At 38.5% G+C, this 25,505-nt stretch overlaps 1 pseudogene; it reads right to left on the bottom strand.

Moving 5' to 3' along the window:
- Positions 1-4,283: 4,283 nt before the first annotated feature.
- Positions 4,284-24,315, bottom strand: LOC127428769 (carboxypeptidase D-like; annotated as a pseudogene).
- Positions 24,316-25,505: the final 1,190 nt, after the last annotated feature.

The following is a 25,505-nucleotide window of genomic DNA, read 5'->3' as shown; positions in this document are numbered from 1 at the left end:
GCCACGTGATAAAATGCGCGGATTGACGGTCTCAGACGCGGAGGCAACTGAGATTTGTCCTTCGCCACCCAGATTGAGGTGAGTCACTATGCCACCACGAGGATTTAGAGCACATTGGGAAGTGGGCATTCCAAATTGGGGAGAAAAAGGGGAGAAAAAAAATTTATTCTAAAAAAATTTGAAGCAATTCAGGTAAATGTAAGAGGGATATTTCAAAGTCTGTTAAATGTGCCACACTTCCTTCCGCCAGCTGGTGGCGCCACGAACATGACTCACAATAGCCACATCAATGTGATCAGCTCACAAGGCCAAACATTTGGCTTAATTTTGATGTAAATCAAATGATGCGCACAGAAGATATGAGACACTTCCTTTTTCCCATTTTTTGATGTTACTTTATCGCGTTGCCATGGAACACCGTTGGATATATCAAAAATCAGTTCACAATTTAGCATCGACAGTGCCTTGGCATGATGTCGCCCACATTTGGTACCTGTAACATGAAATCCCTAGGAGGAGTATTTTAAATTCCAGAGCATTCCAAATTCCTGTTGAGTGGAGTTTATGATGGTCAGTGCGAAAGTTTTCTGGCTTGAAGAGATCTATATGTGTACAAAGTTTGGTGAGAGTAGCTCAAAAGAGATGTGCTACAGAGCCCCCCTGCTGATCTCCTGGGATTTTCACACACAACAGTCTCTAGAATTTACTCCGAATGGTGCCAAAAACAAAAAACATCCATTGAGCAGCAGTCCTGTGGATGCCAGACTGATTCGAACTGACAAAGTCTATGGTGACTCAGATAACCATTCTGTACAATTGTGGTGAGAAGAATATTATCTCTGTATGCTATTCTGAGATGCGGGTTGGCGCTGGTTTGGCAGCACGAGGGGGACCTACACAAATGTGGCAGGGCGGAGGGTGGGGCCGTAATTCTGCACACCCGGCCCCTAATCATGCTGATCAAGCCCGAGAGGGATAAAGGCGACCGGAGGCGGCAGTTTGACAGAGGCAAGTGGAAGTTAGGCAGGTGGCTTTAATGTTGTGGCTGATCAGTTTATGTAGTCCAGTACTGTTCAACATAATGATAAATGATATTTTCAAGCAAATCAAAATAGACATAGGAAGATCACTATATGCTGACGATGGCACAGTGTGGAAGAGAGGTCGTAACATCTCACATGTAATAAGAAGCATCCAGACAGCAGTAGGTGAAGTGGAGAGTTGGGCCAATAAGTGGAATTTCCAATTATCTGTCAAAAACTCAGAGAACAAGGAAGCACAAAGAGGTCTAGTAATTTATATCCCGTCCACATAAGTGCATTCCTTTTATCTTTACATTTAGTCATTACCAGCCTTAAATGGAGTGGCTAAATGTAACTTTCTTGCACCAAAAGTAGTCTAATTTTGTGTCCATTTTATATAAGAGACATGTTCATAAAATGAGTAAAGCACCTTAAAAGAGGCTATTACAGTGTGTTTTAGCAATGATTCAGATATAAGATTTTGATGCCAATCAATATTGATATAGGAACTTTACAACACAAAGACATTTGTAATGAGCATCTGTTCACTAAAACCACAGAACTTTTTTTCTCTCCTTTGCATAAATTATCTTAGCTTCCACTAATGCTTGAGTGTTCAGTAGGGATTGTAAGAATGATAAAACCATTGACCATGCTGTTATAAATGGATATAATGATGCAATATCAGAGACCAATACCACACTCTAAGTTTAGTATTTAGTCAAATTGGATACACTTACATATATACACTCACTGTGCACTTTATTAGGAACACTATGGTCGTTATAAAGTGCACAACGTGGCTTTCTGCTGTTGTAGCCCATCTGCCTTGAGGTTCAACATTTTGTGCATTCTGAGTTGCTATTCTGCACATTACAATTGTACAGAGTGGTTATCTGAGTTACCGTAGCCTTTCCGTTTTCTTTCAGAGCATTGTTCAGTCAAACCCCCATTAATCACCATTCTTTCCTCTTTAAATCTTTATCATTTTCTAATCTTTTTTAACCTAACTCCCACAGCATTGGGCTCTGGATTTTGCAGAAAATGTTTAAGCAGACTATAGATCCTGCCATGCTCAAATGAAGTTTAGAAAATCAATGGCACTTACCTGCCATATACAGTACTCTGACAGATAGAAAGGCCCAGTTGTCCCAACGGGAGGAGTAATGTACATTCGTCCATTGTGCTACACATGAACATAAACGAAGAGTGGATTCCTCACCTCGCATATCCTGTGAGCACTGCATGAAAGCTTTCTGGATTTATTAAGAACCGAAATGTGGGGGCCTGGGTAGCTCAGCGAGTATTGATGGTGACTACCACCCCTGGAGTTGCAAGTTCAAATCCAGGGCATGCTGAGTGACTCCAGCCAGGTCTCCTAAGCAACCAAACTGGACCGGTTGCAAGGGAGGGTAGAGTCACATGGGGTAACCTCCTCATGGTCGCTATAATGTGGTTCACTCTATAATGTGACAGACAAACACATGCCGGGCAGCTGCCCATAACTCTCTATAATATGTGGTTCTCGCTCTCAGTGGGGCACGTGGTGAGTTGTGCGTGGATGCCGTGGAGAATAGCTTGGGCCTCCACAGGCGCTACATCTCCATGGTAACACGCTCAACAAGTCACATGATATGATACGTGGATTGACTGTCTCAGACGCGGAGGCAACTGAGATTCGTCCTCCACCACCCAGATTGAGGTGAGTCACTACGCCACCACAAGGACTTGGGAATTCCAAATTGGGGAGAAAAGGGGAGAAAAAAAAGAACCAAAATGTGATTTATGGGGGCAATGGAATATGAAGACCCAGTAGAGGCACGTAATAAGAGTCATGTAATGTTCTAATGAGCTGAAAGTTTAAACTCAAAGTTTAATTTCCTTCTACATTTATACCCAAAAAGCTGTGTATAACTTGCTGAGAGCTGTTTGCTCTAGTTTTGCTGAACGTGGACAGAGAGAGGTTACTTGAACCACACTATACGGCCAATTCCAGGAAACTTCTAATGGACTTTCCCACTCAGAGCTCTCGGAGGGTAGGAGCTGATATCATGGCAGTTTGCCAGAACGTAGTGAACATGACAACTAGATCCAAAGACCGGTGGAGGAACCAACCCTTCTATGCGTCAATGAATTTGACATTATCTTAAATGTACAGTAAAAGATGTGGGCACTTAAATGTTAGAGCTGAGGTATCTGTATAAAAATTACTATCAATTAAATAATTACATTTTGTCAGTACCAAGGTGCTGCAGCGTCCTTCATGAATACACATAAAAATATATGGAAAAAACTAACATGAACTTACAATGAACAATTGTATTTTTATAAATGAACATACATGAACATAAATATATTGACTGTTAATTCATGTTCCTAATGCATTTACTAATGTTAACAACAGAACCTTAAAGTTTCACCAGATTTAACTTAATTAAAATTTTTGTTTGTTTTGTAAACTCATACATATAGGCACAACTTATATTTGTCTACTAAACAAATTTTTTTTCTCCCCTTTTTTCCACAATTTAGAATGCCCAATGCGCTCTTAAGTCTTCCTGGTGGTGTAGTGACTCACCTCAATCCGGGTGGCGGAGGATGAATCTCAGTTGCCTCCGTGTCTGAGACCGTCAATCCATGCATCTTATCACGTGGCTTGTTGAGCGCATTACCGCGGAGACCTAGTGCGTGTGGAGGCTTAACGCTATTCTCCACAGCATCCACGCACAACTCACTACATGTCCCACCGAGAGCAAGAACCACATTATAGTGACCATGAGGAGGTTAACCCAACGTGACTCTACCCACCCTAGCAACTGGGCCAATTGGTTGCTTAGGAAGCCTGACTGGAGTCACTCAGACTGAACTCGCGACTCCAGGTGTGGTAGTCAGCGTCTTTACTCACCAAGCAACCCAGGCCCCCTACTAAACACATTTTTAAGCATTCAAGCATTAACTAAAATCATTAGTTCTTTAAGATAACAAGAGATATACATTCAATCAGGTGTCCAAATGTTTGACTTGTACTACATTTGATGTTTTGTTTTTCAAAAATCTCAGTGCTGTACACCCACCTGCTGTTCTTTTGCTTAATGATAACGATAGAGTACACATACAATAATCAGACAAAAGTGCAGATTATTTTAGAATTCTACAAACATCAGTCAATTAACTAATTGAAAACCATGTCTGCACAGAAAGACACTTTATTAAATAAAGAAAGACACTTTATTTACAAAATGGTGACATTTATATTGAACATTCAGCACCCCTCGACAAAGAAAGTGTCGTCCTCACTCTCACTATCACCCAGAAACTCCTGCCGTAAAGGCGACTTCTTGGAAACCACATCCTCCATTCGGAGGTTGTCCCCATTACAGCGTAACCAGCGAACCCCGTCACGTATGCGGCTGAACTTGGTAGAACGGAGGTGCCAGATGAGGAGAGCACAGATGAAGACAGTTATCAAAGATGCTAAAAGAGGATCATGCATCTAATTAATGCAGAACTGTTCAATATTAAGATCATTTTTGCCAGTTGAATGGTCTGTCAGGACTGGTGGCAACCCATTTATTCATTTTCACAGTAGCCTACTTATTAGTTCAGTTCACTTAAACTGTTTGGAAGCATGAGAAGCAGCAATATTTCAAAAAACTTGGCTCATAATTATGTTTTAAAGTTTAAGGCTGTGAAATAAAAATTCAAATATTTGAAGATTTAAAATTAAAATGCACATTCAATGCTAAAATAAGCATTCGAATTTTGGATATCTGCCAAGCACTAATGATAACTTCTTGGGTTAAAACAGTCGTAGTGCAACGAATAAAACAGAATGAGGGTGTCTCGAGACGCGTTTTAAAAATTGAATTTCGTTTTAAATTGAAAAAACAAAAAACAAACAAAAAAAGCATCTAAAAATGGTTTTCCCCATACCAGAAATAATGTCTTTAAAATTCGAATATAATTAGACTTTTTGGTAATACTTCAGTGAAAATTTTTAATTTAGTTTCTTATCCCCGTTGAAAGCCCTACTAAAGTTTTGAAGACATGTCCTAAGACCAGTGTTAATTTTTTCACAGTTTTTTGTTTTTGTCATTGTTTTAGTCTTTTGACAAAAGTCTCTTTTAAACTTAGTCAATATTTCGTCATGTCATATTCATTCATTTTAGCGAGTTTTACTCTGACGAAAATGACAATGACTTGCAAAATGGACAAAAAATAAACTGTAAAAGACCAAACTTTAATCAAATATTCAAACATTTAGGGAAAAATGTATAAAAAATGTCTAAAGTGTCAAACATAATAATTTACGTACTGTCTTTGTTGTGAAAAACCTGAGCTCCTGAAATAATAATGAATAGACTGAAGTATTACCTACTTTTTAGAAGTTAGACTACTGTACTCTGCAGTGGTGGATTTAGGCATGGACGACATGGGCAGTTGCCCAGGGCAGCATCACGAGGCACCCACACTTTTTCCAGAGCAGCCTGAATTTTTCACTTCTTAATAAGTGACTGAACAGTACTGACTGGCATTTTCAAGGCTTTCGATATCTTTTTATATCCATTTATCTTTATAAAGTTCATTTACCTTGTTACGCAGGTCTTTTGACAGTTCTTTTCTGCTCCCCATGGCTCAGTATCTAGCCTGTTCAGTGCATCCACGTGAGAGCTAACAAACTCATTGACTATTTATACACAGACACTAACTGCAATTTAAAAAGCCACAGGTGTGGGAAATAAATTTGTGTGTGTCACCTTGTGTGTCTGTAACAGGGCCAAACATTCAAGGGTATGTAAACTTTTGATCAGTGCCATTTGGGTGATTTCTATTATCATTATGATTTAAAAAGGAGCCAAACAACTATGTGATAATAAATAGCTTCATATGATCACTATCCTTAAATAAAAGACAGTTTTTTGCATGATCAGTCATATTTTCAAAAAATCAAATTTCTGCCAGGGTATGCACATTTTTGAGCACAACTGTATGTTTGCAAACAACTGCTTCCAATCTTGTTTTTGGTAATAAAATGTAAAACACACACATCACAAGCCTTTTCTAAATTTGTATGTCAGTACATAGGCTATATGTAAGGAATAACCTGTGGTATAAATATTTACATACAATTCTCATCGCAGTTTACAATTTCAGTCAATTTGGTATTGTAAGAAAAATTTTTATTTACAAACGAAATTGCTTATATCAATTTCATAGGTTGATTCTCAAAACTGTGAAGTCAGTGTGGGTATCTGTAATGAAATCACTCCACTGATGTACGCTTAAGGCCAGTTGGCCTTGAACCTGATAATAGTACTTGTGGCTCTACTTAAGGCAGGCCTGGGCTTTAACTGTAATCAGGTGTTTAACTTGTGCAACATTTTCAACATTGCAATTCTTTACCTCAGCCAGCCCAAATGGCGTTGTTTCTTTGGGATTAAGACTTCAGCATCAGGGCTGGCTGCAAGGTGAGGTGCATTAGAGTGGATGATGATCCCACATTGTGTCACAGAGACATCACAAAAATCTGAATATTGCCTCAGTATCTCAGGTTCCAGATCCAACCCTCTTTTCATAGCGCCTGTCTGAGGAATTCCTCTCAGAATGTGGGCTGCCAAGGCTTTGGCAGAAGACTCCCCGCAAACATGGCATATTTCACGGAATCTGCTGGTTGTATGTCGGGGTTTGCGTACCTGGTTTGCGTACCTGGTCCACAGCTGGCATTTTGACTGCAGTCAGGTTTCTGCCTCAATAGTAGCAGAGATCTCCCGTGACACCTTTAGGCTCTCCAAGTGGCATTGTTGCTTGTAGTTGGGCTCGAAATCTATTGGAAATTTAAAGTTGTAACTGTCAACAGGCAACTCAGGGGCACCAGGCTGTTTAATAATGTCTCTACTTATTTCAGGAGGGCACTGGTAAGGCACTGGTAATTTGACCCAAATGGCACAGGGCCAAATTTAGAGTCCACCAAATTAAGGCCCTCAAGCCCATGCAGCAATTTCTATATCCCCGGTTGTGGACGGATGTCTTTCAGTTTCTTCCCGCTGGCCATGACGTGAGGATCTGGAAGAGGCCCTGACATAAAAGTGAGATATTTCAAGTTTAATTTAGATTTCATAATAATGTCACCCGTCCTTTCACATTATAGCAGACACCTACACTTATCACCTCCCTGTACATGCTTGTAATGCAAACTGTCCGAAATACAGTAACTCTCCCTTTAAAAGTGTTTGTTAAGCTGCCCCAAACCCTGATATTAAGAATTTATCATAAATTGCCAAAGATAATAATATCAACTGAAGGCCTCTATGAAAAGCAATAAATACTTACCACTGTTATGTTTGTTATGTTAGAAATGAATTAAATTGTTTGTACTGGTGGGGGCTCATTCAGACTCCCCACCATATGCTCTGTACAGTGTGCACTTCACACTAGTCCTGACACTATTCTTTGTCTTTGCCACTGGTTTACACACCGACATGTCATTTGTTGCCTCTGGTGCAATTGCCTATAATATAATAATGATGAACAATTAATTGACAAAAGTCATTATAAACTGCTAGTCCAACATCATCAAGTGTAACAAATATTAATATGTGACCTGTGTCCTATGCTGCTGCCAGGTCTGCAGTGAGCTGGTGCACGACAGAGGCAATGGCACCGTCTTGAAGCCCATGGTACCGTAGTGAGCAGTTAGAAACAGAAATGCCACTATGTGATTGCATAGTGCTTTCCCAGCAGAGCAGGAACGTGACATGCACTTCAGTACTACAGGAACATCTTCAGAATCAACTGTAACCTGATAGAGACATGACAACACAAACATTTTTAAATTTCATTATATCTACAAAGAGTAATGGAATAAAAACTTAAGGATTACATACAAGTGTATAAGCTTTGAGCATTATTTTTATTTATACTTATTACACAGAATCTTTCTCAGTCTTTATTGTCCTCAAACAACCCACTTCTGTTTTTAAGGATATGTACAAAGTTGTCTTTTGGAATTTAGCGACACAAAATCATTGACATCAGACTGAGAAACACGCTGAACCACATTGGAACTTCTTAGGATACTGCAAATCTCTGCAATCGCAGCAAAACACAACCGAAAGAAAACTATACTCTCTAATCATAATGTTAGAGAAGTATTCATCTGAGAAACCTGAAGGTGATGAGTCTCCTCATATTTCCTCATGGACCTGTGACATTGCCCTCTCACTGTCACCTCATCGACAACTACATTCGAAACTGTGTTCCAATACAATGTTTTGGAGAAATGGTGCAACATTAACCATGAATAAGTTACTGAGATTTATCTTACAATCCAGAATCTGTAGCTAACAGCTGTAATATGGAAACGTGGTTGCAACAAGAGTTTGTGGTCTGTACTACAGTAACCTAATCAAGAATAGGGCCTAAAGACTTTCTATTTGCAAAACAGAAATCTAACAGATTGATGATATCAACTACCATTATCCTAGCACCTTCACTATTGTAAGGGCTAGAAAAGGCAAAAACACTTACCTACATAATCACACAGGTACTGCTCAATGAAGAATTTGTAGCCTTTATCAAGTTTGGAACATGTTGTAAGTGAACATTTGTCTGCAAGTCATTATACATCATCTAGCCATATTTGTGGCAAAGGGACTGGGGAACTCCATGCTGATGGCGCTAGCATTCCACTATGCTGGCGGAAGTAAACATACACCGCTTCAAGTCAGAACAGAAGTTGACTGGCGTCATGTGAAAAGGGCCTATTCTAATCCAATACACTTTTTGTCAAATTCTGCAAATATCTCCCCACATTCTGCTAGCTGTCCGTTTTGTGGGTGGGCTGAAAAAAAAAATCTAGTATTTGTACACTGCCCTGGCTCTGTAAATGGGACCAAACCAAAGTGGATCAGAACGATCCACACAACACTACTCCAGCCAGTCAGCAACAGGGGGTGGTTTTTGCGCATGCACAGGATGGGGGGTGGGGGCGGGGGCAGAGCGAGAGGGAAATTCATTAGAAGAGCGGTGGCAAATCTGGCTGATGCGAACTTTCTAAACTCCAAGGAGGACAAATGGCTGAGAAACACAAGAGAAAAAGGTCAGATGTATATAAACTAAAAAAAAAGAAAGATTATGATAAGTTGAGGGCTAGGAGCCGCGTCAACATCAGCAAGGCTTTTCAGTGGTGGAGAGACCTCTGAGAGGTAAAAGGCTTGAAGACGGATGCAGAATATAACAGTTTCTCAGAAATTGCTGAGTGCACCTTTAAGTTTTTCTGGCGATAGTTTAGTTACACTGCTTTGAAATATATAGACTGCACCGTTTAGGTGAGAATTTGATCTCACCTTTTTCAATCAAATGATGTAAAATATTTATATATAATTTGGTAAATTGGCTAATAATTTATATAAATTGCTTAGTTGTGTGGAGTGTGGTCAAATCTACAGATGGAAAAATTATCACCGCAGTTGTAACAGAAATGTTGTCAGCACGTATGCACATCCTTGCCAACAAAAGAGAAATCGATTTTGAAAACAGACCGCTCAACGAAAATGCGCAGAAAAGTTCACTTTTAATCACTATTCTTGAAGTGTCAAACGGGCATGTCTCATCTATGTAGGGTCTGTAGGGCTTGTAAAAAAGTGATAATGTGAAACTGATCCTGCAAATATCCTGATTATATTTGGTTCTATACAGCTGTGAGTCAGCCCTCTCAATCATGAACAGCATCAACTCAGTTTATTATTCTTTTGCCAATGATTATTACACAAAACTCTGGCTCCTGCATAGGCTATTGTGTGCAAATTCACAATATTTGCAGGACAATTTTTTTCCCTCACTGAATAGGATGATTCTTTATAGAGAAAATGGAAGAATACACATTTTATCTCTTTTTTTTTTTTTTTTTTTTTTCCAAAAAGAAAATTTAATTTAAATGCATTCTTTAGTAAACATGACATTTCTTTATGACCATTGTTTTCATATGTGGGTTGATAATGTGAGAGGGCTTTAGCAGATCTAAATGTTTCTCCTTAGTTTTCATAATTTGAAAACAATAGACCTAAAGTGTTAAAATGATATTGTTTTTTTTTTTTCATAGTAAAGTTTATAAAAAATTATTTGTTAGTAAAGAGTATAAGTCGTGTTTGTTTTTCAGCCAGATCTTATGAAGGAATTTATGGCCAGACCTCAACAAATTATAATTCAATATACAGAATAGTATTGCCTTGCCATGTCTCTTTGCCACTCATTGAGCAAATCAGTTGAATGGCTTAGTGAGTTAATACACTGGTCTGTAGGTTAAAAGGTCCAAGGCCCAAATCCCCACATCAGCAAGTATTTTTGATAGTATTTCACTACCTACTTTGTGTTAATGTAACTTTTCAACAAAGTCAAAAATTTTATTTTTTATTTATTCATTCTGTTATGCTCAATCTAGAAATTATTTTGAGCCATTATTTTGTGCAAATCAGGCAAAGATTGAAGGAGAAGTAGTAAAAAAACGATAATTGACAATCCAAGATGGCTGCTATTGGGCAGAGTTATACTGTATGGGGGTTCTTTTGAATCATCAAGAGGAGAGTAATCAGACAAAAAAACAGTTTTGTTTCTAGGACAAACGGTTCAAGAGATACGCGCAAAAAAAGTAAGTATTTGAACTGGTGGTGGTGCTATAGAGCATGACTTAGAGACCCAAAATTTGGTATGGGGGCTATTCATGCCCACCCCTATCAGTGTGCCAAATTAAATCAATTTCCTATGTACGGTTCATAGGGCTGCAATAGACTCCCACAGACTACCTTCGGTGCTTGGCCCCTAATTACATTTTCTTAGGAGTGCCAACCCTTCTACATTCTGTGGCTATCATTATTTCTGGATTATGCATTTGAATTCACAGAGTTTTAACAAAGTGTGATGATTAATTATAAATAAACCATAATTTTTTCATATCAGTGTTCTCATGCTTGAATCCAATTTGCTGATCATTTAAATTTGGTCAGTAATTGGCCGACACATTGGTACATCCCTTTAGGACTGCAACAACTAATCATTAAAATCAATAATTAGCAATAATGGAAATAATCAACAGTGAATGTCATTATCGATTAGTTGGATATTTGCAGTAAGCACAGAGAAGCCCCGTCAGTGCAATTGTATCCATCTGAAGAGCCGCAGAGCCATGCGTCACAGCAGTTTAAGGCAAGCAGCACCAGGCCAGCAGTCTCAGGCTGGAAGTTAGGGCAGAGCTAATGACAACACAACAATCATGGCAGAAAACACAATAAGTTGTTGTCTTTGTAATATCTTAATAAATCTATCATTATTTGGTGAACAGTGAATCTATATATTAATGCATAGTTTTTACCTGCTAACTACTCTATCTGTAGGTGTGTTTCTTGTTATTCTTACTGAAGCTTGAATTTTTATATATATATATTCAGTACTGTGCAAAAGTTTTAGGCACTTGTGAAACATTTTGCATAGTGAGGATGTCACTATGAAATTATCAATATTCGGTGTGGCCACCTTTGCCTTCAAAACAGCACCTGTTCTCCTAGGTACACCTGGACACAGTTTTTCTTGGTTGTTGGCAGATAGGATGTTCCAAGCTTCTTGGAGAATTCACTGCAGTTCTTCTATCTATTTAGGCTGTTCTCAATTACTTCTGTCTCTTCATGCAAACTCAGACTGACTCGATGTTCAGTAGAAGGTTTTGTGGGGGCCATGACATCTGTTGCAGGGCTCCCTGTTCTTCTATTCTAATCTTTTCTATTTGCTAAAGTAATGTTTGCAAGTCTAACATTTATATTTCCTACTGACACACTAAAGCTGATGATATAAATAACCATCTTAAGACAAATGTTTTTGTGAAACAGCTTATGTGTCTAAGACTTTTGCACAGTACTGTACACACACACACACACACATATATATATACTGTATATGTAGGTGTTGTTGCAAATATTAAAACCAAAATCTAAATTATTCTTTACTCTTCTCTAATGAAGGAGCTACCAATAAGACCTCAAAACAGTTGTGAAATGGCTGCATGGTAATAAACAGCAGTTCATGGGCACAGATGAAGAGCCTCGTTTCCTACAATTGGAAGAAGAGGACAAGGAAAGGGCCATCCCCATGTAAACATGTTATGAATTCAAAATCAGTCGCGTATTTCGCAAAACTGTTTTTTTTTTTTTTTTTTTTTTTTTTACCACAAGCGAGTCTCCGTCAAACTCTAATAAGCAAGCGAGCGCGCGCATCCGCGTCAGTCAAACCCATCGCAATGGAGAAAGGGAGCGTGATCATTTTGCATAAACTATCCAACATCATACCACGATTTCAGTTTCAATGTAATCAGTTGTGCAGATTTCATGGATATCAGACTGAAGTCTCAGCAGTCAAGGTGTGTTGGTTTAAAAAAAATAAAAAAATGTCTTTCTCCTGCTCATGTAATACAGTCTTTTCAGCGCGAGAATGAATTTGTACAGGGTTTACAAATGACTGTACTATATTAAACTGAATGTAATTCTGAATATAATGTATAATAATGCTAAGGGTCCTGATATTTGATAGCCCTCCTGATAATGCCACATTTAATGTCTGATTTCACTAGTAAATTTATACTATGACAAACATTATTTTACTGGATAAACATACAGGTTTTTTTTTTTTTTTTTTTTTTTTAAAAGAATAGTTTAGAAACATGTATTCAGTAAAAATACTATTTTAAAAACTATAATATTAAAATAATTAAATGTATATAATCAGTGACAGTGTACAAGCACACATATCTAACATAATTATGTATTTTTCAGCTGGGCAGAATAATTAATATTTCTATTCTCGTGTCACTATTGTCCTCTGCTGGGCTGATTTTCTGTCCCACTCCATGCCCTATGGATCATTTTACTCTTTAATGATGAGCATTTTTTAAGTTTTACAAGTGAAGGAACTGTTTTGCATATGTCCTGAAAGTAATAATAATAATAAATGTAAACGTAACTTTTCATGATTCAGGCTTTGTTCAAAGTTTTGTTAAAGTATAGAATCGTGAATTCAGTAATGTAAATCAAACCAAATCCTAACGCCCTTTATCAGATCAGTTTTTTGAAAAATCATATTTGAATAAAATACAGGAAATAAAAAAAAAAAAATTATCCGGATAACCGATTAATTGTAGAAATAATTAATGATTAATCGGTTATCAAAATAATCATGAGTTGCATCCCTTGTTTGAAGCTATTATAATCTACCCTTCAAAACTAGAATGATACATTAATTCTAGGGGACAGAAAAGTTCCCCTTATTGAACAATCACACAATCATATCAATACACTCTTAGCATTAAGGTTGCTGTGACAGTTTAAACGTACAAAAAATATGAAGTTATATCGAGAAGATGTTAAAAGTACCTCCAGCAGCATGCGGAATAAAGGCATCCTGTTCTCCATCCACAGTGAGAAAAGCAGAGGTTCAGATGGGAACATACAACAGCCCGTATACACAGTGATCTCAGGGCAGACAACCACATCCAAGCTGAAGTCCTGAAAGAGCATCATTAGTATTTGTAAGGGTTGTAAAACACTACAGCACATTTTCTGATATGTAAACAAATTTGCAAGTGTTGCAGATGATAGGATGTGAAAGGATCAAAATGGTCAAAATGGCTGTTATTTCTTATCCACGATTAGTTATTTGAACTGCATTATGTCAAACACTCTGGTAAGTCACAACAAGCAAGTCATAAGCCACATCCGTCATCAAAAGAACAACATTTGCACGTTACGAGAAACAGCAAATGTTGTCCAATACCATCATATTGCCGTGGTGAGCGCTGAACTGCGCCCCCTTCAGGATCCCTCCCGCAATTTCTTCTATTGAGATAAATCATCCAGATAACAAAACACACGAAATGAAGACGATTCCAACATTCTGTGTGACTGTAGCAGCATAAACAAATTTTGAGCAAATATTAGAATGTCTTAGATTCTTTTGTACATCCCAGCCCAGGTTACCAAGTGCATGATTGAATGACTGCTGGCCTACAAGGAGGCCAAAAATCTCAATGTCTTTTCATTTAGCTCTTTCGAGACATGTAAGGGATTTAAAAACAATGTATGACCTGCTTAAGTGTGATATTTCCACTAATATGAAGTGAACGAAAAAAGTCTAAGACTAGATTCTTACATTTTCTGCAGAAAACACGAGTGCTTCTTGACCGTGCAAAACTCGGACACAATACTAGTGTGTTGTTGCTATGTGGTTGCTAACAAACCGCAATTTTTGAGGTATCATGTCTGTAGCACAAAAAGGCTGGTTATGCACTGTAATTGAATACTTAAAGGAAAATTCCCGCCTCAATACAAGTTAAGCTCAAATGACAGCTTTTGTGACAATGTTGATTACCACACAAAGAAAAAAAAAAAGAGTCTTTTCCTTCCTTTCCTTTCCTTTAAAAAAAAAAAAAAAAAAGCAAAAATCTGGGTTACAAGTGAGGTACTTTCAATGGAAGTGAATAGGGCCAGTTCGTAAACGATAAAATATTTACTCTTTCAAAAGTATAGCCACATGACGTAAACAATATGCATGTTAACATGATTTTAGTGTGATAAAATCGCTTACCAACCTTTTCTGTTACATTTTATATCCAATTTTACAACTTCCAGGGGTTGTACAGCTTTTTAAGAGTGATATTCAAGCATTTTTCAAGCATTTCCAAGGTACCTTAATTATCTTTTTCAAGCACCTCGAAGCTTTAAATATTATCCAATTCTAAATGTCACTTGACAAAAATGCAATGATAAAAAAGTATCCTCTGTGATTTCAAACATTGCCCAATCTATACAAATTTAAACCCAAAGCCAGCTAAGACTGGAACTGTGGTAATTAAAATGCCACGAATGCTGTAGATTGACCTTTACTTGTATTGAACCCGCAATATTCCTTTAAAGGGATCATGAAATGCTATTTATTTTTATCATTTTATTATCTTCCCTGAGGTCCACTGATAAGGTTATAAAAGGTTTTTTGTACCAAAAGACTCATAATTTAGTAATATATGATCATTTTCCACCTTGTTTTTGTCCCTCAATCTGAAATGCTCGGTTTTGTCCTCAGTCTCCTTTACTTCAGTGTAAACTCTGTTATGTTTTGTTAACATCATGCAGCTCCTTAAATTCAGCCATTTTTGAAACTCAATCGGAAGAGAATGAACAAGTCCCACAATATTACAAAACTACATTTCAGGGTTTACACAGCACACATCCAACACATTGCATCCAAATATATTAAACTGTTCATCTCAAGCACAGCTGTTAACACTCAGCACCATAAACTATCAAACAGTCATGAAATTTGAAATATTCATGAATGAAATGGTTTACTTACTGATTTGCATTGGGTACAAATGTTTTTAACTGCCCCATACTTCAATAATAGTTGCTTTTCAAAGCTTGAATCATTTTATGACTGTTCACAAGCAATCCAAGCTGACATGAGCCAGAAAAAAAAACCTGCACACCCATAATCCAAAGAACGGTACAATGACGCACACACACACACACTGAGGTGCACATCACCGGAAACACATCGAAACGGTCAAAGACGTCCATCTAGTTCATGTTTACATACACCAACAATTAAAAATAGCGCAGGTGTGCGAAAGAACTCGTCCATGATGCGTTTGAGCTCAAAACAACAAGAGGCAGCAGCTGAATGAAAGAGAATTGCTTCTCCCTTTCAGAGTTGTAATTTGAAACAGCGTCTTTTAAAAGTAGCAAGATAAATGGCATCAGTCAAAGAATCTGTGTAGTTCATGTTTACATACAAAATATTCCAGATGGGTCCCCTTAGGTGTTATGTTAGGAATAGTTAGCCACACAAGGCCTGCTCTATTGACTTGAACTGCGCGCCAGCTCTTTTTAGACTAGGGAGGAAGTTTTGAGTTCTGAAATTTACAGTATGTTTTTATAGTACAGTTACCTCTTATAGTATGTCTACATATCGAGGGAAATTTGATTCTCCATTTCATGACCCTTTTAAGAGTTAGGGGGTTAATGTGCTGTTGGTTACCATGATGATTGTGTCTAGCATAGGGATATGTAGCCAGCAGAGCACCCCCATCCAGTGCTATAGAGAGAGAGAAACTCCCTTCCTTGATAAGATCCATCACTACATGGGTCTCTGGCTGCGTTGACACATTGCCTGAGTACAAACACAAACTTCTTATTAAATGCATCCAAATCCATTAACAAGATCTGAAGGAAATGAACAGTGATCAATGACATTCAATGTTCAACTTCAATGTGGTGAATTGCCATTGAAGAAATCAGAGTCCAGATCTGTGCCATGAGCATTGGTGTAACCCACACTGGAGGAGCATTGTCCTTCCTGTGCCAGCTCTCTGCCATCAGGGTTCACACATGGGACAATCAGTATCCTGCTCTGGTCAATCAACTATGAGAGAAAATAATCTTAAAACAGTATTATTAATAGACACATAATCTCCGTTCCAAAACCCAGTGAGCTAGAGAGACAAAAAGGTATGCAGCACAATTATAATATAGTACTCCTTTGCGAATAAGGCAATCCCAGAATGCACTGCGCCAAACCCAGTGAAACAATTCATACAAGAGGGCAGAGTGAGTCAAGAGAAATGTTGATTTTAAATATGCTTATATTTCATTCAAAACTGCTGAATGTCTTATTGACATCCGAGAGGAAACATCTTGTAGACGAATTGCTGATGAGCAAACAACCTAAAAAATTACGTCTTCCAGATGTAAACACACATCAAATAGACATCTGGGTGATGAACATGTACTATCAGGGAAGGTCCAGCAAAGTAATTCGCGAAGTATTGGAACAAAGCTACAAAGCTAATAATTGAAATGGGTGCAACATGAATAGAGAAATCCTCACAAAATCAAAAAAACGAGGAGGAGGAAGTGGATTTGATTGAGAAGTTTTGTGATGCCTGCCTTGGTGATGGTGGGGTTACTGCCATAGTTGAGGCAGAGAACAGAAGCAAACTCAAGCAGCAACTCTGGACCGACTGCTGCGTTCCCGTGGACACCGGCCACAAAACAGATTTTGGCAGGTTGAGGCGTCTCCAAATTACCAGAGATCTCCAGAGCCCTGATAGCTCTGAACTCTACACTCTGACCCAAACTTACTCCCCAGAAAGAGAAAATTAATTCACAATGTCAAGAGCATTTTATACTGCATAATGGACATTGTTAAAACTATTTTATCAGCATTACTGTAAATATGTTCTAAAATGACACCACAATGAAATTTGCTTTGTCCAATCTCCCACTCCTCTTAACTAAACTAAATTAAAATAAAATGTCTTTTGATTGGCTGTGATTATGCAACATCACACAGCAGTTTTTCGTTCAAGAAGGACAGTTTGAAACTGCAAAAAATTGCTTGTCATGGGAATCTTAAAGCATTGTGTCTGTTTAGAACACAGAGTTAAAAGAAAAGAGGTAGACCGATATATCAGTTTTATAGATTAATCTGTATATTTTTTATGCTTAGTTTTTAGTTTCTCTGTTGCCGTGTGGATTTGCTGTATCTAAATCTTTTATCATTGACATTATCCATATTTTTATCCTCACTTCAATGTATATTTTGTTATTTTGATTAGATAACCAAGTGTTCTAAATTGAAGCAAGGACATGCAAAGAAAAAGGAGACTATATGGAAATTTGCCCAGTGAGCACATGCATTTTGTTAATATTGAACATACATACAATATCTTGTGAATAATAACTAACCTTATTCCTCAAACTTTATCTGGTGAAAATGTTATTATATATACAGTTGTGGCCAAAAATATTGGCATCCTTGGTAAATATGAGCAAAGAAGTCTGTGAAAAATATGTCTTTGTTTATAAAAAAAAAAAAAGAAATTAAAAAAAAAAAAAAAAAACATTTGCCACAACTATTGGCACCCCTACAAATTCTTATGAGTAAAATATATCTGAAGTATATTCCCATTCATATCTAGGAACATGAAACTGTTCAGCCACAACTTTTTCTCCTTTTTCACAGGGGTATAAATATGAGGTAACACACAGGCCAAATTCCCTTAATCAATCACAGTGTGTAAGACCAAAAAATATAGTTATAATGTGCAGCAAAATGTTGCTGAGCTTCACAAAATGGGGAGTGGCTATAAAAAAATAGCTAAAGCATTGAAAATGCCCATGTCCACCTGTAAGGGGGTTTAGAGGAAAGGAGGAGGCGAGAACCGGCTTGACAACTTAATTTATTAACCAAAAACACACAACCAAAAACACAGCACAGCTGCCTGCAATTCTCTCTCTCTCGAACTGTCGTCCCCGGCCGCCTTTATCCCTCGCGCGCCCCATCAGGCTGATTGGGGACCCGGTGTCTCTCATTCCAGCCCGGCCCCGCCCTCCTCGGCTCTACACCACCATCAGGGCAATAATTAACAAGTTCCAATCAACTGGAGATGTGTCTATATTGTCTCCAAGCATGGTGAGGAGGATGGTTCGAGTGGCTAAAAATTCTCCAAAGATCACAACTGGAGAATTGCAGAAATTAGTTGGGTCTTGGGGTCAGAAAGTCTCCAAAACTACAATCAGAAGATCACTACAATCATCTACATCACCACAAGTTGTTTGGGAGGATTTCAAGAAAAAAGTCTCTGCTCTCATCCAACAACAAATTCAAGCATCCTCGGTTTGCCAGACACTACTGGAACTTCAAATTGGATTGGTTCTATGGTCAGATAAAACAAAAATAGAGCTTCTTGCCAGCAAACACCAGATGGGTTTGGTGCACACAGAGACATAGTCATATGGAAAAGTACCTCATGCCCATGGTTAAATGTGGTGGTGGATTTTTAATGTTGTGGGGTTGTTTTTCTGCCAGAGGTCCTGGACATCTTGTTTGGATACATGGCATCATGGACTATCAAATACCAACAGATAAAAAAATCTAAACCTGGCTGCCTCTGCCAGAAAGCTTAAAATGGGCCATGGTTGGATTTTCCAGCAGGACAATGATCCAAAACAAACATCAAAATCAACACAAAAATGGTTCACTGACCACAAAATTAAGGTTCTGCCATGGCCATCCCAGTCCCCTGACCTGAACCCTATAGAAAATTTGTGGGGTGAACTGAAAGGGAGAGTCTACCAGTGTGAACCTCTGAATTTGAAGGATCTGTGGAGATTCTGTATGGAGGAATGGTCTCAGATCCCTTTGAATGTGTTCTCCAACCTCATTATGCATTATAAGAGAAGAGCTGTTATCTTGGCAAAGGGAGGTTGCACAAAGTATTGAATAAAAGGGTGCCAATAACTGTGCCACACATGTATTTGACAAAAATATGTTTTTTGATAAAACTTGTGTTGTGTTTGCAGTTGTTTGATATCCATTAGAGGATAAAGTTTTGTGAATATTTTTGAATGAAAGATCAAAAGGATAAACAATAAAGACATATTTTTCACAGCCTTCTTTGCTCATTTTTACCAAGGGTGCCAATATTTTTGGTCACAACTGTATTTATAGAGCATTGTAACAAAGCAAATTCTTCATCATTTCAAAATAAGAGTTGTATTTTGGGATTGTTTATTGTTAAAAGTCCCGAGTTATGCAAAAAATATTTTTTTCTGGTTATTATTGGGATTAGGATTGGTTGAACAAACTGCATCAGGTGTTTTATTATATTTTTAACTCTTTTAGCCTCTATGTCTGTGCCTGTCATAGTGAGGAAAGACTAAGAAAATCTTTTTAACATTCTATAAATCAATTTTAAAAAACTATCATCAGATTAATCAGTTACTGGCCTTTTCCACCACCTTTGTTATTGGTTGACCTTTAAAAAAATTTTCAGGTTATTAACAAGTTAACCTCTATCAACAGCACCTGTGACATGCTGTTGATTACCACAGACAATAATTCGGACTCGTCCTTCAGTTTGTAAAAAACAAAAATGGTGTTTACAGAAATTAATGTACAGTGGAAGCCAATGGGGCAAGACATTCCAGAGGGTTTAAAAATTTATTTTTTGTTTAAAGTGCTTATATTAATTCTTCTGTACAAAATCTGTGTTACAGTATTTGAGCTGTGAAGTCGTCCTACTATTCACATCCATTATGCAAAAGTTACAGGGTTTCCTAGATTTCCATGGTCAAGACAGGAGTTTAAAGATTGTATATAACTCCCCACAGACAAGGTTTAATACCAAGGCTTCCCCCAAATGTTTTTCAAAAATGCGGCAATGAAAAGTAATCTATATACATTGATTGCATGTCACTCTTTGTGCACTTCAATATATTAGCAAACAAAGTGTAAAATATCATAGCTATCGCACATTTCGCTCAAGTTCTCTATAGTTTTTTATTCCATTAATGTGTTTATAGAAATCAGTTGAGGAACAGCCCATAGTGGCCTTTTAAAGTCTTTCTTCAATGGGAGTCTATAGCAGATACCTGTACCATTCAAATCAATGATGCAAAAGAACGATATTGATTAAACGAGAGGCTCTAGACACGTAATTTTTGGTCCTGTCTAGACACTGTGCTTATAGAGTTGGGGTACTCGAGTTTGGACTCGGACTTAAGTCCGAGACACGAGTCAAATTTTAATGGACTTGGACTTGTCACGGACTCGGATGCATTTTTACTCGAACTCAAGCCTTTGGGACTCTGGATTTTTTTCAGAGTCCAGCCAAGTCCATGACATTTGTGATGCAATGAAAAAATAAATAAATAACAAAACAGAAATTAATGAACCCATCTTTGTCTGCATGCAGCTGCATTAGCCCCTGAAGTCATAGACATAGCCAGAGTTATTTCACTGTTTAAGCAAGCACACACACATACACACGTGCACAGGCATACTCATCAGTCAACCAATACGCTTGAATGTTACTACAGAGACTACTGTATAACATCGACTACTGAGGTGCCTGGCATGATGAAAACATAATGATGGGTATGTTTCCAATGTAATAGAAACTAAACAAGGCCGTTTCACAGGACACAGGACCTGAGAGCTGGTAAAATTGCATGTGGTGTTTGTGCAGCCAAGATGGTGCTCGCATTGCAGTTTCATTGTGGTTAAAACTTTAAAATCAAGAACTTCATTAAGTCAAGTCAACCACATCATGTCTCTCACAGTTTACTAAAAACAGCTTATCAAAATAAAAATACATAAAAATAGTATTAATATTGGATATTAAGTCCTTTTAGATGTAATGTACTGTATCTACACATGCAGGCTTCTGTAGTCCCTTGTGGTCCACGCAGTGTTGTCAGCTTGAACTGGTTCATAATATCTTGATGAATTAACTGTGTCACTTTTTAAATAGTCAGGGGAAAAAGCGTTATTGCTAAAGCAGACAGCAACTCTAAACAGATAAACAGCACCTGTTTATTATTGATTGACTATTTTCAAAGCATTGACGAGCTGCTTAAAATGCATTCTTTTACAGCATTTGTCCACCATTCACAACATTCAACCATGCACAATTCAATATTAGGATATTTTGAGCAGTGAAATGTTTTGTTTATAATTTAATTATAGACTATAAAATAAATGTATTATTCTATGACAGAGTTTGTGTATGAAGCTAAACTTCATGTTACGAGATTAATTCAGTTGGTTATGATGTTTTTATATCAATTCTGTTAAATTTATGACTCAAAATTATTATTCTCCATGTTTTTGCGGTTAAAGAAGAGCTCAATTAAATTTTCTTTGGTTGCTATTTAAAGATTTCAGACTGACTGCAGACCAATGCGGCTGCCGCTCAAGCAAATATATATTTTTTAATCTTCTGCGGCAGCTGCTGCGAGACGCACATGGACACATCAGATTTAGGTACACGAGCAACACACAGAACTGCCCTGCATTGTGCGGTTTCCCGCAAATTAACTAGAAAATCAGGTCCATGATGATAACTGATTTAAATATGTTCTCATCAACAGGGTCAAGGGAACTAGGATACACTACTCTCCTAAACCCTACAAAAACAAAGACAGTTCAGTTTCATCGTTTTAATGATTTAATTAACATTTAAGATCAAAATAAACTAGAACTACAACTTGCTGTACCTTCATGTATACTTGCAAACAGCACAAAGAAGTGGGCCTTGATCCATTCCATCACTGTACGGGTTTCTGCTTCAATAATATTCCAAGGTGAACATGGTGACTATTACTTTGGCCAATAATACTCCAGTCTCCTGACACCATGAACGATTTCTGTTGAGCTATGTGAAGAGAAATCATGGTGAATACAGAAAACAACAATGAAACAACTTGCCAAATGTTTTTACTCATACCCTTTCATTGCTAATTCATAATTATCTGGGTTCATGGAGGGCATGATGTGAATTCTTGTGCTGTTGACCAGTTGTGTGACTAAAGAATCTTTGCCATAATTGCGGCACAAGTATTCAACCAGGTTAATGAGAATCTCACGACTGATAACCTAATTTCCATGCAGGTTACCCCCCCCCCCCCCCCCCCAAAAAAAGACCTCTGTTTGCCTGGTTAAAAATAAGAGGTTCCTGCCCTGCTCTGATCTTCCAGCAGAGTACAGGTGTGTGATGTATGGATAGACAACACTGAACAGCTGCAAGAACATCTCCATTTCTTCACACCCATGATGTCGGAAGTCCAATGCTGGGATTTGAGACATCGGGGTGGATAGTAAAAATGAAAGACTTTCTAAATTGTTTAAAATAGTACCCATTGCATCTCATGGGTTTAGTACATATTTATATAATCACCCAGGAGAACTAGCAGTGATGTCATATATTATATAATTAGCAGCAAGTGGTAATAATCACCAAACTTCCAGGTTGTGAAGTTGTGATCAGTTGCAGAAACAGAGATTGTTGCATCTGGGAGTGCAAAACCTCACACCAGTATGAGCCTTGAAATAAAACAACTGAAACAATGTAAAGAATTGAATTGAGATAACTGTTTACAGTCCAGTTAAATTGCTGAATGTGAACGGAATTTGAATTGAGGCAGCAAACAGGAACGAGAATTCTCATTTGAATTTAAACAAGGCAGTACAATTGTTGAAATGCAACTGCTGTGGTAACATTTCAGTATGAATTACACATAAATGTGCTTTTACACACATCAAACGATTTTTTTCCCTATGAATATCAGATGACATTTATATTTAATGTTTAAAATGACACCTAAGGAATTTGCATCTAGTTTTTATATGTTTTCTTATATTCAATATTTTAACTAATTTTTAGGACCATGGAGGAACAACATGCTCTAATTTCTATTTAAGTCTTCAAAGTGAAGCCAAACAACATAAAACAGGCTTACAAAGTGGAACCCTTAAACAGAATACCTAAGTTATGTATTCTTGCCCATTTTCTTAAACCAGTTCAATTAGTTGAATCTCTTTTTTAATTGCCAGTCTTTAAAGGTGCACTCAGTAATTTTTTCTCATTTTAAAAGTGTTTTGTTTTTGTTTTTTTTGTCAAAAATCCATTCTCCTATTCCAGTTTATTGTTCATTGACAACTATAAGTAAGCCATTTGTGGGTTTACCTCCCCAAAAGTATAAACACTGAGCCTCCTAGACACTATCAAAACATTAATGTTTATATTTTAAGTGGCTCGCTCAGCTCCACCCATCCCTTTCTAGCTCAATCTATACCATGAGTTTGGGGCATGGCTTCTTGTTCAGCCGGAAGTATATGAACATCGATGGAAGAAATGTACACAGGAAAATTAAATTTAGCTTCGGCAAAATTCGAAGACTGGCTAAACGATGCAGAGACAGAGAAGGACTAAAACCAGCATGAATACTAGCATTGCATTTACAAATTGGAGGATGGACAGATGAGTGGAAGAGGGCATTTAACACATAGCCATGGATTTTTTGCTGGTCTCCCCCTTCCCATGGCAACACAGTTGTTTTGACTGTAGTGGACTGGTTCTTGAAGACAGCTCATTTTATTCCCCTCCCAAAATTACCTTCAGCAAGGGAGACAGCGGTAGCTGTCATCAATCACGTCTTCCGTTTTCATGGCCTCCTGGTCGTCGTGGTTTCTGACAGAGGCCCCTAGTTCATGTCACGATTTTGGGCAGAGTTCTGTCGATAGCTGAGGGCTACAGTGAGTTTGTATTCTGGGTTTCACTCCCAGACAAATGGGCAGGCGGAGCGAGCTAACCAAGAACTGGAAAAGACCCTGCGATGTATGGCCTCCCGTAACCCTTCTTCTTGGAGCGAAAATATAGTTTGGGTCGAGTATGCTCATAACTCGTTGCTGTCATCATCTACGTGGTTATCACCCTTCCAGTGTAGCCTTGGCTACCAGCCCCCTCTGTTTCCTGCCCAAGAGCCCAGTGCTCAGGTTCGGTCAGTTCATGCATTTTTGCAGAGGTGCCGGCGCACCTGGAAAGCCACCAGAGAAGCCCTCTTATGGACTGGTGCTTGTGTTAAGAGGTCAGCGGACCTACACCGGTCTAAGGCCCCAACTTACATGTGCGGGCAGAAGGTTTAGTTGTCCCCAGGACATTCCACTCTGTCTCCCCTCACGTAAGCTGGGTCCCAAATTTAGGTCTGCCTCAAATTACCTCCTCACCTCCATCACATACACCCCGTTTTTCATGTTTCTAAAGCCAAACGCTGTAGAGCCAGTCTGATTGAGGGCTCTACAGTGTATTCAGTCAGGAGACTGATCGACATTAGGCGGAGGGGCAGAGGGTACCAGTATCTGGTGGACTGGGAGGGCTATGGACCTGAGGAGAGGTGCTGGGTCCCGGCGCAAGATTTCCTGGAACTCTGCTGGGGGGGGGGGGGGGTACTGTCACGGTTCCGGCATTTGTGCCAGCTCTTACTGTTGTTTGTCTTTCTCTCTCCCTCGTGTCTCACAGGTGGAGCCGGCACACATGATTAGTGTTTCCATGGGAACGCTGATCGTCTCAGGGAGATGGTGATCACAGCAATGATTTAATCATTTCTCTCTCCCTCGTGTCTCACAGGTGGAGCCGGCACACATTAAACTGTCACGGTTCCGGCATTTGTGCCAGCTCTTACTGTTGTTTGTCTTTCTCTCTCCCTCGTGTCTCACAGGTGGAGCCGGCACACATGATTAGTGTTTCCATGGGAACGCTGATCGTCTCAGGGAGATGGTGATCACAGCAATGATTTAATCGCCCGTTCCACCTGCTTCACTCTGATTGCACTCCCAACTTATTCCTTATGTTTCCCCTTTTTCTTTGCCAGTTTGTTAGCTGTCAGTGTTAACTGTGCTCTCTTGTGTAGTTGGAGCTTGCTCGTATGTCTGTTGGTTGCCTGTCTGTAGAGGTGTGGTTACCTACCCATTTGCTGTCGCCTTTGCCAGTTCGGTGCCCAGTTCCTGTGGAGGAGGATTCTTTGGTCTCTGCCTGCCTCTCGGGGGAGTTATCTTCTGGGCTTTGCTTCGCACCACACCAGCTTCAATGGACTCTCTTCGGATTGC

This window comes from Myxocyprinus asiaticus, chromosome 38 (assembly GCF_019703515.2).
Source record: "Myxocyprinus asiaticus isolate MX2 ecotype Aquarium Trade chromosome 38, UBuf_Myxa_2, whole genome shotgun sequence".
Taxonomy (NCBI): domain Eukaryota; kingdom Metazoa; phylum Chordata; class Actinopteri; order Cypriniformes; family Catostomidae; genus Myxocyprinus; species Myxocyprinus asiaticus.
This window is presented reverse-complemented; position numbering and strand designations above follow the sequence as displayed.